The sequence below is a fragment of the Sorex fumeus genome, unplaced genomic scaffold, assembly GCF_029834395.1.
Source record: "Sorex fumeus unplaced genomic scaffold, SorFum_2.1 ptg000039l, whole genome shotgun sequence".
Lineage (NCBI taxonomy): Eukaryota > Metazoa > Chordata > Mammalia > Eulipotyphla > Soricidae > Sorex > Sorex fumeus.
Genome location: NW_026606096.1, coordinates 21688644 through 21703331, shown reverse-complemented (window position 1 = coordinate 21703331; position 14688 = coordinate 21688644). Strand labels below are relative to the sequence as shown.

The following is a 14688-nucleotide window of genomic DNA, read 5'->3' as shown; positions in this document are numbered from 1 at the left end:
TCCCTGACCACAGGGCCGGGAGTAAGCCCCAAGCACAGTTGAGTGTGACCCTAATACTTACCCTTCTCCCACCAAAAAGAAAAATAACAGCTTAGAGGTCAGGGGCACATGTGCAGGTGCCTGGCCCCATACAGCTCCCTGAGCACCACTAAGTATCGCTCTGTTGGTCCCCACAAATCTTGGGAGTGGCTCTAGTGGTCCCCAGCCCTGGAGAGTTGAGTAGTTCTGCTGAATCAGCTCTGCTTGGCAGAGCACTGCAGAAAGTGACATCTGAACTGCCTGAGCACTGCTCGGGTGGAAATCGTTCCCCCCTCCCCAGCCAAATAATAACAGAATACCATTTTACCTGTCTTTCCTTTCAAAGATAGCAATTTATTTTTAATTCAATTTCATTTTGGTGTTGGCGATGAAACCAAGGGCCTTCCAATGGGCCCGAGCACGGAGCCACAAGCTCAGCCTGCGAAACCGTTGCTAGACTTGCGCTAAGAGGAATGTTCACTCCTCGTTTATTAGAGCTTACATTTCTCCCGTGGCCCCGCCACAATGAAATGATCAATTAGGCTGGTTTTGTCTGACTCTCCCAGAGAGCCCGCAGGAAGGCAGGATGATGTCTGCTCTGTGATCATTCCCAAATTCCCGGGAGCCTGGTACACGGCAGGACGAATACACGGACTTGGGCTCTCATGCAGCAGCTGGCTACAGCTGCAGCCTTTGGAGAACCCCACTCCCCACCCCGCGCCCAGGGTGGGCAGAGGCCAAGTGGTGGGTCCCGGGAGGAACTTTAAAGACAGTTTCTAGGTGATGAAACCAAAGGGCTGAGTTGGAATCGGAGCTGATGAGCTCAATAATTACAGAACTTAGCTACTTCAGGCTTACTCAAACCCCTTCAGTGTGCCAAGCGCTGACAGCCTTAAAAATAGAAAGCCACCAAGATTTATGGATGCTTGAAGGAAAACAACCCCGAGAAAAAAAGGCATTCAATAATGTACCAACATATTTTTAAATAGTGGCTGTCATTAAGTCTATGCAAGTTTAGCAACTGGTGTTGGCAGGATTTCATTATGGAATAAACCAGGCAACTTTCTACCCTAGAAAGGTATTGCGGAACGCAGGCGCACCTCCCGCCGTTTTGAATCAACAGAAAGCTCTGTTGATTCAGGCCAGCCAGTATTTCTCTAGAACTCAAAGTCCTAGTGTTAGGAATATTTTTTTTTCAACTTAGCAACATTAACTGCTTCAGTTCTACTTGCTGGTGTCTATTTTTCGGGTTTATAACAGGTTGTGATTTTTATCAGCATACGATGCTTGCACATGTACGCTGCGAAGCTCCCCTTTCCCCATGTTAGCAAGCTCATCTAAATACATGTTCACAGGTAAACATGGAAATAGTCCCCAAATACTTAGGCTAGAAAATTACTCTCCACCCTATTCCAGCGTTCCTTACTCCAAAGCAGCCACATTTAGTTCACTGGTTTCTGTGGCACTTACTTGACTTAGTATCTGTCTTCCACAGGCTTCCTCTGGGGACCCCACTTGTCACTGTCTGAATGGATTTTACCAGGGACCTCGCATGGTCCCATGAGGAACTTTCCTTTGGCAGCAGCTGGGGAATTCCTTAAGTCTCTCTCCTTTACTGGGTCTCTAGTTTCCTTTCCCTACTCCTTTGTCTTTCCTTATTTTATTCTTTTGTCTTGCCAGAGGCTATTCTCCACTTGCTTCCTAGGAGACATTCTTTTTTTTTTTTAAAGCTACTGTCACTTTCATGGCCGACCGGAGTTCGATTCCTCCGCCCTTCTCGGAGAGCCTGGCAAGCTACCGAGAGTATCTCGCCCGCACGGCAGAGCCTGGCAAGCTCCCCGTGACGTATTCGATATGCCAGACACAGTAACAACAAAGTCTCCAATGGAGACGTTACTGGGCCCGCTCGAGCAAATCGATGATCAACGGGAGGGCCTTTACTTTACTTTACTTTACTTTACTTTACTTTACTGTCACTTTATTTTTTTTTCTTTGCTTTTTGGGTCACACCCAGAGATGCACAGGGGTTACTCCTGGCTCTGCACTCAGGAATCACCCCTGGCGGTGCTCAGGGGACCATATGGGATGCTGGGAATCGAACCTGGGTTGGCCGCGTGCAAGGCAAACACCCTACCTGCTGTGATATTGCTCCAGCCCCGACATTTTTTTAAAAAAAATTGTTTTAAAAGTCACCGTGAGCTTATTATTAATCCATGAGAAAAAAGTTCTACCCATTGCATCAATATTGAAAAAATAATAATAAAAGTCACCGTGAGATACACAATCACAAAGTTGTTCACGATCGGGTTTCAGTCATACATTGATCCAAGACCCTTCTCTCCACCAGTGTCCATTTCCCACCACCAATGACCTCAGTTTCCCTTCCGCCATCCCACTTCCCTAACCTAACTCTGTGCTCAACGTCAGGCACTTTACTTTCTCTCTCTCTCTCTCTCTCTCTTCTCACTCTCACTCTGTCTCTCTCTCTCTCTTTCATCTGCAACACAGATATGGAGAGGTTATCGTGTTTGTTCCTTTACCTACTTTCAGCACGAAGTTCCTGTCCAGAGTGATCATTTCCAAATATCTTTGTCATAATGGTCCCTTCTCTATCTCAATTGCCTTGTACCCCAGCACTTGAAGCAGGCTTCCAATAGTAGACTAATACTCCTGGCCCTTGTTTCTACTGTCCTTGAGTATTAGTCTCATATTATGTTTTTAATATTCCACAAATGAGTGTGATCATTTTATGTCTGTCCTTCTCCTTTTGACTAATTTCACTCAGCATGATATCCTCCATGTCCATCATTTATAAGCAAATTTCATAACTTCATTTTTCCTAACTGCTGCATAGTATTCCATTGTGTAAATGAAACATAGTTTCTTTAACCAGTTTTCTGTTCTCAGGTTCTCAGGCACATGGGTTGTTTCCAGATTCTGGCTATTGTGAATAGTGTTGCGATAAACATAGAAGTGCAAATGGCATTTCTGCAGTGTGTTTTTGGGCTCCCAGGGTATATTCCCAGAAGTAGTATTGCGGGGGTCATATGGAAGCTCAATTTCTAGCTTTTTGAGGAATGCCCATCATGGTCACGGTCACAGTCCTCCCGTTGTTCATCGATTTGCTCCAGCAGGCCCAGTAACGTCTCCATCATGAGACTTGTCATTACTGTGTTTGGCATATTGAGTACGTCACGGGTAGTTGCCAGGCTCTGCTGTGCGGGCGAGATATTCTCAGTAGCTTGCCAGGCTCTCCAAGAGGGGCGGAGGAAATCGAACTCGAGTCGGCCATGTTCGCTGCGTGCTAGGCAAATGCCCTACCGCTGTGCTATCGCTCCAGCCCATATTGTAAGAAAACATTCTTTTTTTCTTCTCCTTCTTCTTTTTGGGTCACACCGAGCGATACACAGGGGTTACTCCTGGCTCATGCACTCAGAAATTATTCTTGGCGGTGCTCGAGGGACCATATGGGATGCTGGGAATCGAACCCGGGTTGGTCACGTGCAAGGCAAATGCCCTACTCACTGTGCTATTGCTCTACCCCAGGAGAATATTCTTGAAGGCACATTTGTATTTAGCAAATCCATGCCTAAAAGATGTCTATTTATTTTTCTATCTTTCTTTCTTTCTTTCTTTCTTTCTTTCTTTCTTTCTTTCTTTCTTTCTTTCTTTGGCTTTTTTGGTCACACCCAGCAATGCTCAGGGGTTACTCCTGGCTTTAGACTCAGGAATCACTCCTGGCAATGCTCGGGGGACCATATGGGATGCTGGGAATCGAACCCGGGCCAGCTGTGTGCAAGGCAAATGCCCTACTCACTGTGCTATCACTCTACCCCAGGAGAACATTCTTGAAGACACATTTGTATTTAGCAAATCCATGCCTAAAAGATGTTTATTTTTTCTAACTTCTTCCTTCCTTCCTTCCTTCCTTCCTTCCTTCCTTTCTTTCTTTCTTTCTTTCTTTCTTTCTTTCTTTCTTTCTTTTGATTTTTTGGGTCACACCCGGCAATGCTCAGGGGTTACTCCTGGCTTTGCACTCAGGGATCACTCCTGGCAGTGTTCGGGGGACCATATGGGATGCTGGGAATTGAACCCAGTTAGGCCGCATGCAATGCAAATGCCCTACCCGCTGTGCTATTGCTCCAGCCCCTCTAACTTTATACTTGAGTGTTTGGCTGAACGTAGAATACTAGGTTGAAAGTCACTTTCTTGGGGTCAGTGAGATACTACAGTGGGTAAGGAGTTTGCTTTGTATGCTTCTGACCCAGTCCAAACCCTGGCACTGCATACGGATTCCCAAGCTCACCGGGAGTGATCCCTGAACACAGAGCCAGGAGTAAGCACTGAGCACAGCTGGGTGTGACCCAAACACCCCCCACCACAAAAGGAAAATCGCTTTTTCTCTTTTTGGTGGGAAGGGGATGGGGAAGTGTGCTCAGGGACCTGGAGGGCCACACCTGGGGGACTCTTGACTTTCCGAGCCTAATTGCTTTCTGCTCCGAATTGCGAATGCAGTTCTGCTTGGACTTTGAGGAGCTGGGGAGCACCAGGGTCACCCTAAAGTTAAACTTAGAGGGCTTGTGTTACCAGGGAACATACCAGGGAACATACCAGGTAGCCCCCCTGTGCTCTGTCCACCTTCATTTTCTCATATGAAAAATCATTTGATTGATTTGCCATTGGTTCATATCCTATTTTGGAAGTGCAGCTTCACACTTCTACGAGTGTTTAAAACTCAGCTCTCTCTGCCAATGTTCCTGTCACACCGTCACAGTGACCTGTCTCCCAGTCTGCCCACCTACCAACATCACTGCCTGCCAGACCGGGATTCCATTGGCCCTGGTCTTCTCCAATTCAGCGCTGCTGCCGAGAAGTAGGCATTGGACTGATTCCTAATTCTTGGTATGGACCCTACATTACCTTTCATCCAGAGGTAACTTTGACTGGTCTTCACCCCATTCTAACAGCATTTTATAATGTGTACTTTGGTGTGAACTTTGGTTTGTTTTGATGGGACTTTTCTGTCTGGAAACAAATGGTTGTTCCTTCGAAGGAAACAGACTGCTACTATTGATTTTCCTCTCTTTCTTGTCTTCAGAGGGGCACACCTATTGGGACCACACGCAGTGGCAAGCAGCAAACCTGAGTTGGCTGCATGTAAAGTAAGTGCCTTAACCCCTGGACTATCTCTCTGGGTCCTTCTTTTCTTCTTTTTAATCTGATTTCTTTCTGGACTCTTTATTAACCAGATAATAGACTAATTTAATTGATATCTTGTTTTTATATTACCCCCTTCTTTTTTCATCTCTATTTTAGAGATATTATCTCAGCTAAATATATGAAATTTCTATTCTATACTGAATCTCTGTACTGAAAGATGACAAAATCAACTTTATAATGTTGATTTTAATATATGGATCTTGCTATGTTTATCAACATGCCTCAATTTCTAAGGAAATAGGTTACATTTGTAAATAGAATGACCTAATTTGCTCAGTCTAGTGACAGTTTAGTCTGTTGCCTTGGTGATCCACTTGATTAACTTTTTCTTTTACTCTCAGAAGTGTAATATTTGGGAGCAATAAATTATATGGTCACCCTATTTATCGAACACTTAATATGTACTGAGTGTTGTTCTTAGAGATGTGTGTGTATAACATATGTACACAACAAGCCCATTGAATAAGTCCCTTTTTCAGTCATCTGAACTAATAGAGAAGTATGGTCACCGGTCACAGTCACCATCCTCCCGTTGTTCATCGATTTGCTCGAGCGGGCCCAGTAACATTGTGAGACTTGTTACTGTGTTTGGCATATCGAATACATCACGGGTAGCTTGCCAGGCTTTGCCAAGCGGGTGAGATACTCTCAGTAGCTTGCCGGGCTCTCCGAGAGGGGCGGAGGAATCGAACTTGGGTCAGCCATGTTGGCTGCATGTAAGGCAAACGCCCAACCCGCTGTGCTAACACTCCAGCCAGAGGAGTATGATAAATTTTTAAATAATTGGTACATAGCTAAAGAGATAGAATGGGGGTTAAAGTGTTTGCCTTGCACATAGCCCTGCCTCATTCAATCCTAGCACCATATGTGGTTCCCTGTGTACTAGAAGTGACCTCTGAGCATAAAGCTAGGAGTAAATCTTGAGTACTCCTAGGTGTAACCCAAAACTCATTTTAAAAAATGGTTGATTTGCTGGAGACACAGTACAGTGCATAAGGCACTTGCCTTGCACGTGACCTACCCAGATTTTGTCTCTGGCACTGCATGTAGTCCGGAGAAACACTGAGAGTCATCTCTGAGCACAGAGTCAGGAATAAAAGCCCTGAGCACAGCTGGATATGACCCCTCTCCCCGGTCAATAAATTAAAAGCTTGTGCAAGTTGTCCCACCAAAGTGGTCTTTAAATATCTTCAGCTGGCTACTGCTTCATCACTGCTTACAGACCCCCTATTTGGGGGAATATTCACTTATTTCTGAACTTGCACTACTTTGAATATTGTCAGACTTTTTAGCAACCCTTTCTAAATCTTTCTTATTTCTGTGGGAGGGATAAATTCCCAGTGGAATCAGCTTTCTCTGTTCCCAATGAAGATCTCCTTCATGCATGCTCTGCCTGGTGTCTCTGGCGGATGATCACTAAGGAATGCTTGAACTGAAAAGGCAGAGAAAGAAGTTCAGGGGGTGGGTGGCACTGTGACCAGAGCTGTAACCCAACAATGCACAGGTAAACAAAAAGGAAGGAGAGACTGTAGCTCATTCTGCCTCTGCGACACTCCTTTTTCTCTTCTCTGCATCTGGGCTACTTGTCCTAACTCTGAAATTTGCAGCCTCCCGAGTGGTCTGATGGTGGTGATTCACAGGAAACTGAAGCATTCCTTAAGACATTATTCTTAAGACATATCCATAAATCAGATAGGAAAGAAAATAACCGATATTACTCACTCCCAGTTGGCCACAACACAATCTTGTAGTGACCTTCAATTGGAATGATCTCAGCAAATCTTTCATCTGCATGGGTAAAAAGTTCTCCCAAATATAGCCAGAAATTTCCCTTTAAATATTCCTTTGAGAGATAGTTTAAATTCCGTCTTGCTGGGGTTGGAGCTATAGTGCAGTGCTGTTGTCAGGGTCACAGTCCTGCGGTGACTGGGGGTCCCCTGGTGCATTTGGGGCTGATGACCATCCTGTCAGCAGCTGAGGGATGAAGGAATGGGGGCCACACGCTGGTTGGTGATCAGTGGCCATTTATTCAAATATCTCAGTGTTAATTATAGAGAAATCATGAAGGGTGGGGGGTTTGCAATTACACATAGGTGTGGTTGAACATTAACAGTACAGCAGGGGGTTTGCCTTGCACTTGGTCGACCCAGGTTTGAGTCTTGGCTTCACATATGGCACTCCCGAGCCTTCCAGGAGTGATCCCTGAGCCAGGAGTAAGCCCTTAGCATCTCGGGGTGGAGCTCCCAAACGAACAAAATTTCATCTTAAGAAGTTCCATGACTTGAACTCATTAATTTTCTCCAATTTGTGCCTTTGAAGTACAATGAAGGTCTGGGTTTTATCTGACTGCAAGTGTGTACTGAGCAGTCACCAATACTAAGTACTAGCACTACAAGAGTCTGTAGCTAAGGAACATATTTAGTTCTTGTGTTGGTTTGTTTGCTGTGTTTTGTTTTGGTCTCCCAAGGGGGATCAAGAGACTGAGGGTCCATCTGGTGATTCTCAGCCTACTGGACCCAGGGCTCAATGCAAGAGCCAGAAGTCATAGTCCTGCTCACCCTGCTGGTGACACCATTGCCCCGGCCCCTTTGGTGGTGCTCAAGGGGTGATGCTGAGGGGTCACATGCTACCTGCAACAGACACTGAGTGCAGCACCCCAATGGTTTGAATGCCTCCTGGCCCCAACACTTTTTTCTTCAAACAAAAGACTGCCAGTTCCCTTTATTGCCACGCCTTCTCCTATGACCTCCTCTAAGTGGTCTATGAACTCTTCGTCCATTTCCTATGTGTGCCTTTTGACACTCCTTGTTGAAAACTGAACTATTGTTTGTATATACTGGAAAACATCCCATTGCAAACAGAAAAGACCATATAAAAATGAGTTAATCCTTGGGTCATGTACAAGAATGCTAACTTTAATTTGGGAGAAAAAATAAAATGGCCAGCCCGCTCCCAGTTACAGAAATTGTTCTTCATCAATGTACCTTCAGCTGAAATTTTTGCTTGGTATTTATGTGTTTGGAAAGTCCGTGTGCTACTGGGAAGTTAAGGGGCCAGGGGCACGGGAGAGATTGTACAGGATCACAGCACATGCCTTGCATGTGGCCAATCTTATTTCATCCCCAACACCATATATCCCTGCTGTTGCCCCTGTCCCTGGCATCACTGGGTACAGCTCTGCAGACCCCCAAGTGTCTCATGGATGGCCTGGGCTGATTCTTAGAACCACAGGACCCAGGCACCGAAGCCCCGACTGTGCAGATTGAAGGACCCCAGGCCTCCTGAGTACCATCTTAGGCCACCCCTACCAAAAAATGTAAAAAAAAAAAGAGTCTCTGAGACAAAGAGGGTCCTCATTTATGTTTGTTGAAGTATTTCTTCATGGGTCTTTAGGACGCAATAAACTCTCCCACATTTATGCAGTGTATTTGTAAACAATTATTATAAAACATCCTGCTTTCAAGAAAACTAAACATTTTAAAAGTCTGCCACAGAACAGAGAAAATCCTGTAATTATCCTTTACTGGATTTCTAGTCTCAGAAACAGTGGACGTTTGCCTCCATGATGTCAGCAGACAAAAATTCTTCAGTATTGGTTACGTTAACTCAAGTCATCTTAGGCTGCCTACAGTGCTTTTTCTGCAATCAGTGATAACTTCCATATTACGGAGGTTAATGTTTCCCTTAGGTTTTCATTTCCTTGTACTAAACTGCTCTCTTTGAATTTCATTTCTGACTTTTAGTCAACCTTTTTCTGTGGTTTCCGAGCCTACTTTCTTCAGTGGCTCTTTGCCACCTTATCCTTGAGATGTTCCCAAGGCTTAGTCCACTTCTCTTCTTACTCTTCCTAGTAGTTCTCAGCCCTAACTGCATAGCAGAGTGACTTATTTATGTGCTGGAGCAATAGCACAGTGGTAGGGCATTTGCCTTGTGCACAGCCAGTCTGGCCGAGCCGGGTTCGATTCCTCCGCCCCTCTCGGAGAGCCCAGCAAGCTACTGAGAATATCTCGCCCGCACGGCAAAGCCTGGCAAGCTACCCGTGACGTATTCGATATGCCAAACACAGTAACAAGTCTCACAATGTTACTGGGCCCGCTCGAGCAAATTGATGAACAACGGGAGGACAGTGACATTTATTTATTTATTTATTTATTTATTTTTTACTTTATTTTTTCTTTTTTGGGTCACACCCAGCAATGCTCAGGGGTTACTCCTGGCTCTGCACTCAGGAATTACATCCCATGAGGGACCCTATGGGATGCCGAGGATCGAACCCAGGCCGGCTGCGTGCAAGACAAATTCTTTACCTGCTGTACTATCACTCCAGCCCCGATTTTTAACTTTTTTATTTTTTAACGAATCAATGTGATATAGTTACAGATTTACAAACTTTCGTGATTACATTTCAGTCATACAACAGCCAAGTACCCATCCCTCCACCAGTGCCCATTCTCCACCACCAATGATCCCAATAACCTTTCCACCATCTCCACCCCATCCCTCCACCCACTGCCTCTGTGACAGGCACAGTCCTTTTTACTCTCTCTCTCTCTCTCTCCCTCTCTCTCTCTCCCTCTCTCTCTCCTTTTGGGTATTATGGATGTAGCAGAGTCACTTACTACCACTTTAAAAATGTCCAACCCCAGGGCCAGGAGGATTTATCAAGAGCTTGAACCAAGCTTTGCATGCAGAAGCCCTATTCAATCCCTGGCACCACAAGGTCTCCTGAGCACCACCGAATTCAACCCCTAACCCCTAGTCAGGAGTAGCCCCCACACACTGCTAGGTAGAGTGAAAATAAATAAATAAATAAATAAATAAATAAATGACTCAAGCCCAGATCCAGGCTCAGATCAAATGAATCAGTCAACTTGGACTGTCATATAAGCCCTGTTTACCTTGATCTTGCAACTTAACCTCTGAAATTTAATGTCTTCACCTGCAAAATAGAGATGCTATTCAGATACATGTCATCTGATGCTCAGCATTGCAGCAAATATTGTCTCCAGTTCTCCTCCACTCACTGAAGGCCTCACTTTCTTTGAAAGTCCAGCACAAATCCTTCCTTCTCACAGGTCCTGAAAACATAATTTATTTGGCTTCTTTGTAAAGTGCACTAAAATCTCAAGGCAGGCCTAATTAAATATGAAGTGGACTCTGGGCTGATTTTCCAGCAGCTATTCTTGCTGCCTTTCAGTTCTTTTTCCACACAGCACTCCAACATTCCAGAGTGATATTTCGTTTGTTTGTTCTTAGTACCTCAGATGAAACCCAAGGCCTTCTCCACGCGAAGTGTGTGTCCATCACTAAACTCAAACAAACAAACAAACAAACAAAAACCCAACACACAAACCCTCCAACAACTGACATTTGCTTCTTATTTTAAAATATCCCATTGAATTATTATAGTTCTTACACCAAAATCAAAATTTAGCCTGATAAGGTTCAGTGAAATCTGACCCTCACCTTGCCACCTGTCCATAGTTGCACTAGTCCTAATTGGATGGACTCTTGCCCAGCTCACACTGCTTCCCTCCTCAGGATGATCTCCAAACTTCTCCAAAGCCAGGTTAACAGTGACTTCCTGGGGAACCTTCTCTGACCCTCTGTCCGGGTAGCTTCTAGAGAAACCTCTTTCCACAGCCCATAAATGCGCTTTGTCATGAAATACTTTATCATGATCTGTTAGACTAGGGCAGCATATCAACTTTTTCTTAATAGGACTCTATCTTGTTTGATTTGTAGCCACAAACACAAATGCATGAATTAGGTTTGTTTTTACAGTGTGGGGAATCAAATCCAGGGCCTTATGCATATAAGGCATGTGCTTTACTGGTGAGCTATATCCTCAACCCTGTCATTTAAAGACACCTATAAAAATTAAAAAAGAAGGCCTGGGCACATTGCTGGTATAGAAGTGTGGTGTATGCATATATCTAAAACTCAGAGCCAAACACACTGTAAGCAGGAAACCCAAAGTTCAACAACAAAACTTAAAAATGTGCCTTTCTTGGAAGCAGGCAGGGGTGGGGAGTTGGGAGGGAACCGGGAACATGAGTGGAGGGAAGTGGACACTGGTGATGGAACTGGTGCTGGAAAACTGTAGGCCTGAAACTCAAATGAACCAGAAGTAAACCCTGAGCATCACTGGCTGCGGTCCCAAAACCGAAACAAAAAAGGAAGCCAATTTAGGGGCTTTAAGAGTGTGTGGCAGATAGGGCTATAAAAAGTGAAGCAACCTAAATTCAATCCTCGTCATCCCATATGGTTCCTGAGCCCACCAAGAGTGATCTCTGAGCGCAGAACTAGCCAGGAATAAGCCTGGAGCATGGCTGGGTGTGACCCCAAAAAAACCCAAAAATGAATAAATAAAAGATACCAGTTTAAAGAAAAGCATATCTTAGGTTTGTCTCGTTCACCGCTGAGGCAACAGAATCTAAGCTTCCAACCCTGGATAGGTTGAATTAATTGAGTGAGCACCATTGACTGAGAACTGGGAGCTAAGCACAGATCTTTCCAGAGGCAAGATGCCCCTCAGACCAAGTCCACAAAGGAAAGGGGGTGGGGCACATTCTGTTCAAGAGCATCTTTCTAGTTCAAGAGTGATGTAGGGAAGCCTCTAAGCTTAGGTATGATTTTAATGTCAAGAGGGAAGAAGTATTTAGGGCGTTGGCATATCACTAGCTAGAAATAAGACATGATGGGCTGGAGAGATAGTAAAGATAGTACAGGGGTTAAGGCGCTTGCTTTTCATGCTGCCAACCGCCACATATGGTCCCTGTACCACCAGGAGTGATGTCTGAGTACAGAGCCTGAAGTGAATCCTAAACACAGCCGGGTGTGGTCTAGTCCCATTCCCCCTCTTCCTCCCAACACACAAACCAATTAATAAAAAAAATAAATAAAAGGCAGAAACCACAGTTAAGTCCAGAAGGTCATCCGTAGATTTTTGAATTAAATTTGTTTTCTAGTTGCAATTGTCTTCCCAGATACTATACTTGGGCTGGAGCGAATAGCACAGCGGATAGGGCTTTTGCCTTGCATGTGGCCGACCCAAGTTTGATTCTTCCTGGGTTCGATCACCAGCATCCCATATGGTCCCCGGCAAGCTACCGAGAGTATCCCACCCGCACTGCAGAGCCTGGCAAACTCCCCATGGCATATTCCATATGCCAAACACAGTAACAACAAGTCTCACAATGGAGACATTACTGGTGCCTGCTCGAGCAAATCGATGAACAACGAGAGGACAGTGCTACAGTGCTACAATTGTCTTCCCTAATAATTTGTCACTCGATATGTAGAAATTGGTTTTGTTATTTTTCTTCACATACACATAAACCCAATTTCCAGATGAATCCATAATCCCCTAAGTAGGAGATATTTACATAAATATTTCTCATACTCATTATGCGGCATAATCCATATATTTCCTAGAAGTGAATATAACCAACATTCTTTTATCCAAGAAAAATGTGCAAACACCATTGTTTCTCAGATACTTTCTCTAAAACCCCACATTTGATGTTTAAATAAATATAGTAGATTCTCACACTTCTATCATCCATGCTTGCAGAAGTTACTTTTTCAGTAACCCTCAATGCATTTCCTAGCTTGGAAATAATTGGATGGGGATTTTCAGATAGATGCCTGCAATATTATCTGAAAAACTGAAGTACAGTATGCTAATCAGAACATACACTTTGCAGATAATGGATTATGACTTTTTCCTGTGCTTTAAAATATCAGGCATGCCTTGTCAGTTGAACTAATTTCCCAATGAGCTCCTCACAGCCCAAGAATTATTTTGTAGTCACTTTGAGGCTTTCATGGAATGTTGGAAGACTTGTCTTTTGTCGGTGCAGTTCATCCTTGTGGTGTAGCAGAAAAAGACTAAAATTTGTTAGTTTTGCACACATGAAGAGCTGTGTCTTTCAACCATTAGAAACGAAAATGAGATGAAAGCGTCTTTAGTAAACCTCACCTCCAAAATTCTCAGGGTGAAAACAGACATCATTGAATCTGTGGCCTCAAAAGAGCAATAGTGATTGATTCCTGCCTCTTAGAAACCGAAAGTCCATGTTGCCTCTAGACGTTGACAAGCCCATGTTTTGTTCTTTCCCCATAATTTGGCACACCTTGAGTTAGACATGTTTAATACAGATACGTTAGGTGCCTTCTTAAGATAGCATGGATTCAAGCAATTATGTGACTTCAGCCGGACTGCTTTTATTAACCACGATTACCCATTATGAAGGTTTCTGGGCAGACAGCATGAAGTGATATCTTTGTAACAACAACAAAAAAATATTTTGCGTTGGTTTTTTTTTTCCACTGAGAGAATTATTTATGTAGCTAAAGCCAACCTACTCGTCCAGTTGTTATTCTTAATAACAGGCTTGGTTCTATTTTTATTTTGACAGTTTCTTACTTTCATCTATGCCTCCCTTAATTAAAAGTTAGTCGATAAAGAAAATTTTATACCTTTATTAGACATAAAAATATTAATTTTACAGACAAACTATATGGAATCAGAAAAGAAAGGGGCCGGAGTCAGAGAGATAATACAGTGGCTAAGGCATTTGTCTTGGGACACATAAATGACCTGGCTTTGATCCCTGGAACTCTGTATTGTCCCTCTGATGCCTGACAGGAGTGATGTTTAAGCACAGAACTTGGAGTAAGCCCTGATCACTGCCAGGTATGGCCCCAAAGCCAGTTAAAAAAATAGGGTTGGGGTGATAACTCAAGGCCTGGAGTTCACGCATATGCGTAAGGCTTGAGATCCATCCTTCCTACCATATGGCTCTCCTGAGCTCCCCTGGGGTAGTACTCGTGGTCCAGTACTGCTCGGCCTTGGCCCCATGGCTTGACTGGCCTGAGCATTGAGACTTCTAAAATTTGTTAGTTTTGCACACGCAAATAGCTGTGTCTTTCAAAAACAAAAATGAGATGAAATGGACTTTAGTAAACCTCACCTCCAAATATCTAAGGGTTGCAAACAGACATTACTGAATCTGTGGTCTTGAAAGAGCAATGATAATCAATTCCCAAAGCAGGGCCCAGTCTCGTTAGGAATAGCCCTCAGCCTCTGGAGCACTGCTGGGGAGTCCCTTCTCAAAACAAAAGGAATAAAGAAATGAAGAGAGACACTGGTGACAGTTCACAGGGCTTGTTTTGTATGCCAGATCTCTGCGTGACCTTCAGAGCAGCCCCCAAGAACCAAGCTGGGAGTAACAGCTGAGCCACACAAGGCGTGGCCCCTCAAAAGAACAAACGACAGCCAAAATGTGAAAGGCAAGGGAAATTTTAAAAAGTTAACCCTGGGACCAGAGACATCATACAGCGTATAGGGTGTTTGCCTTGCATGTGGTTGATAAGGGTTTAATTCCTGGCACCCCTCTATGATTCCCCAATCCCAACAGGAGCTATCATTGAGCACAGAGCCAG

The 14688-nt window shown here is 44.2% G+C and overlaps 1 protein-coding gene across 1 annotated transcript in view; it reads right to left on the bottom strand.

Annotated features, from left to right (window-relative positions):
* The window catches only part of SPMIP2 (sperm microtubule inner protein 2), a 164241-nt gene that overhangs the window by 24552 nt on the left and 125001 nt on the right, over positions 1–14688 (bottom strand). The window lies entirely within an intron of this gene.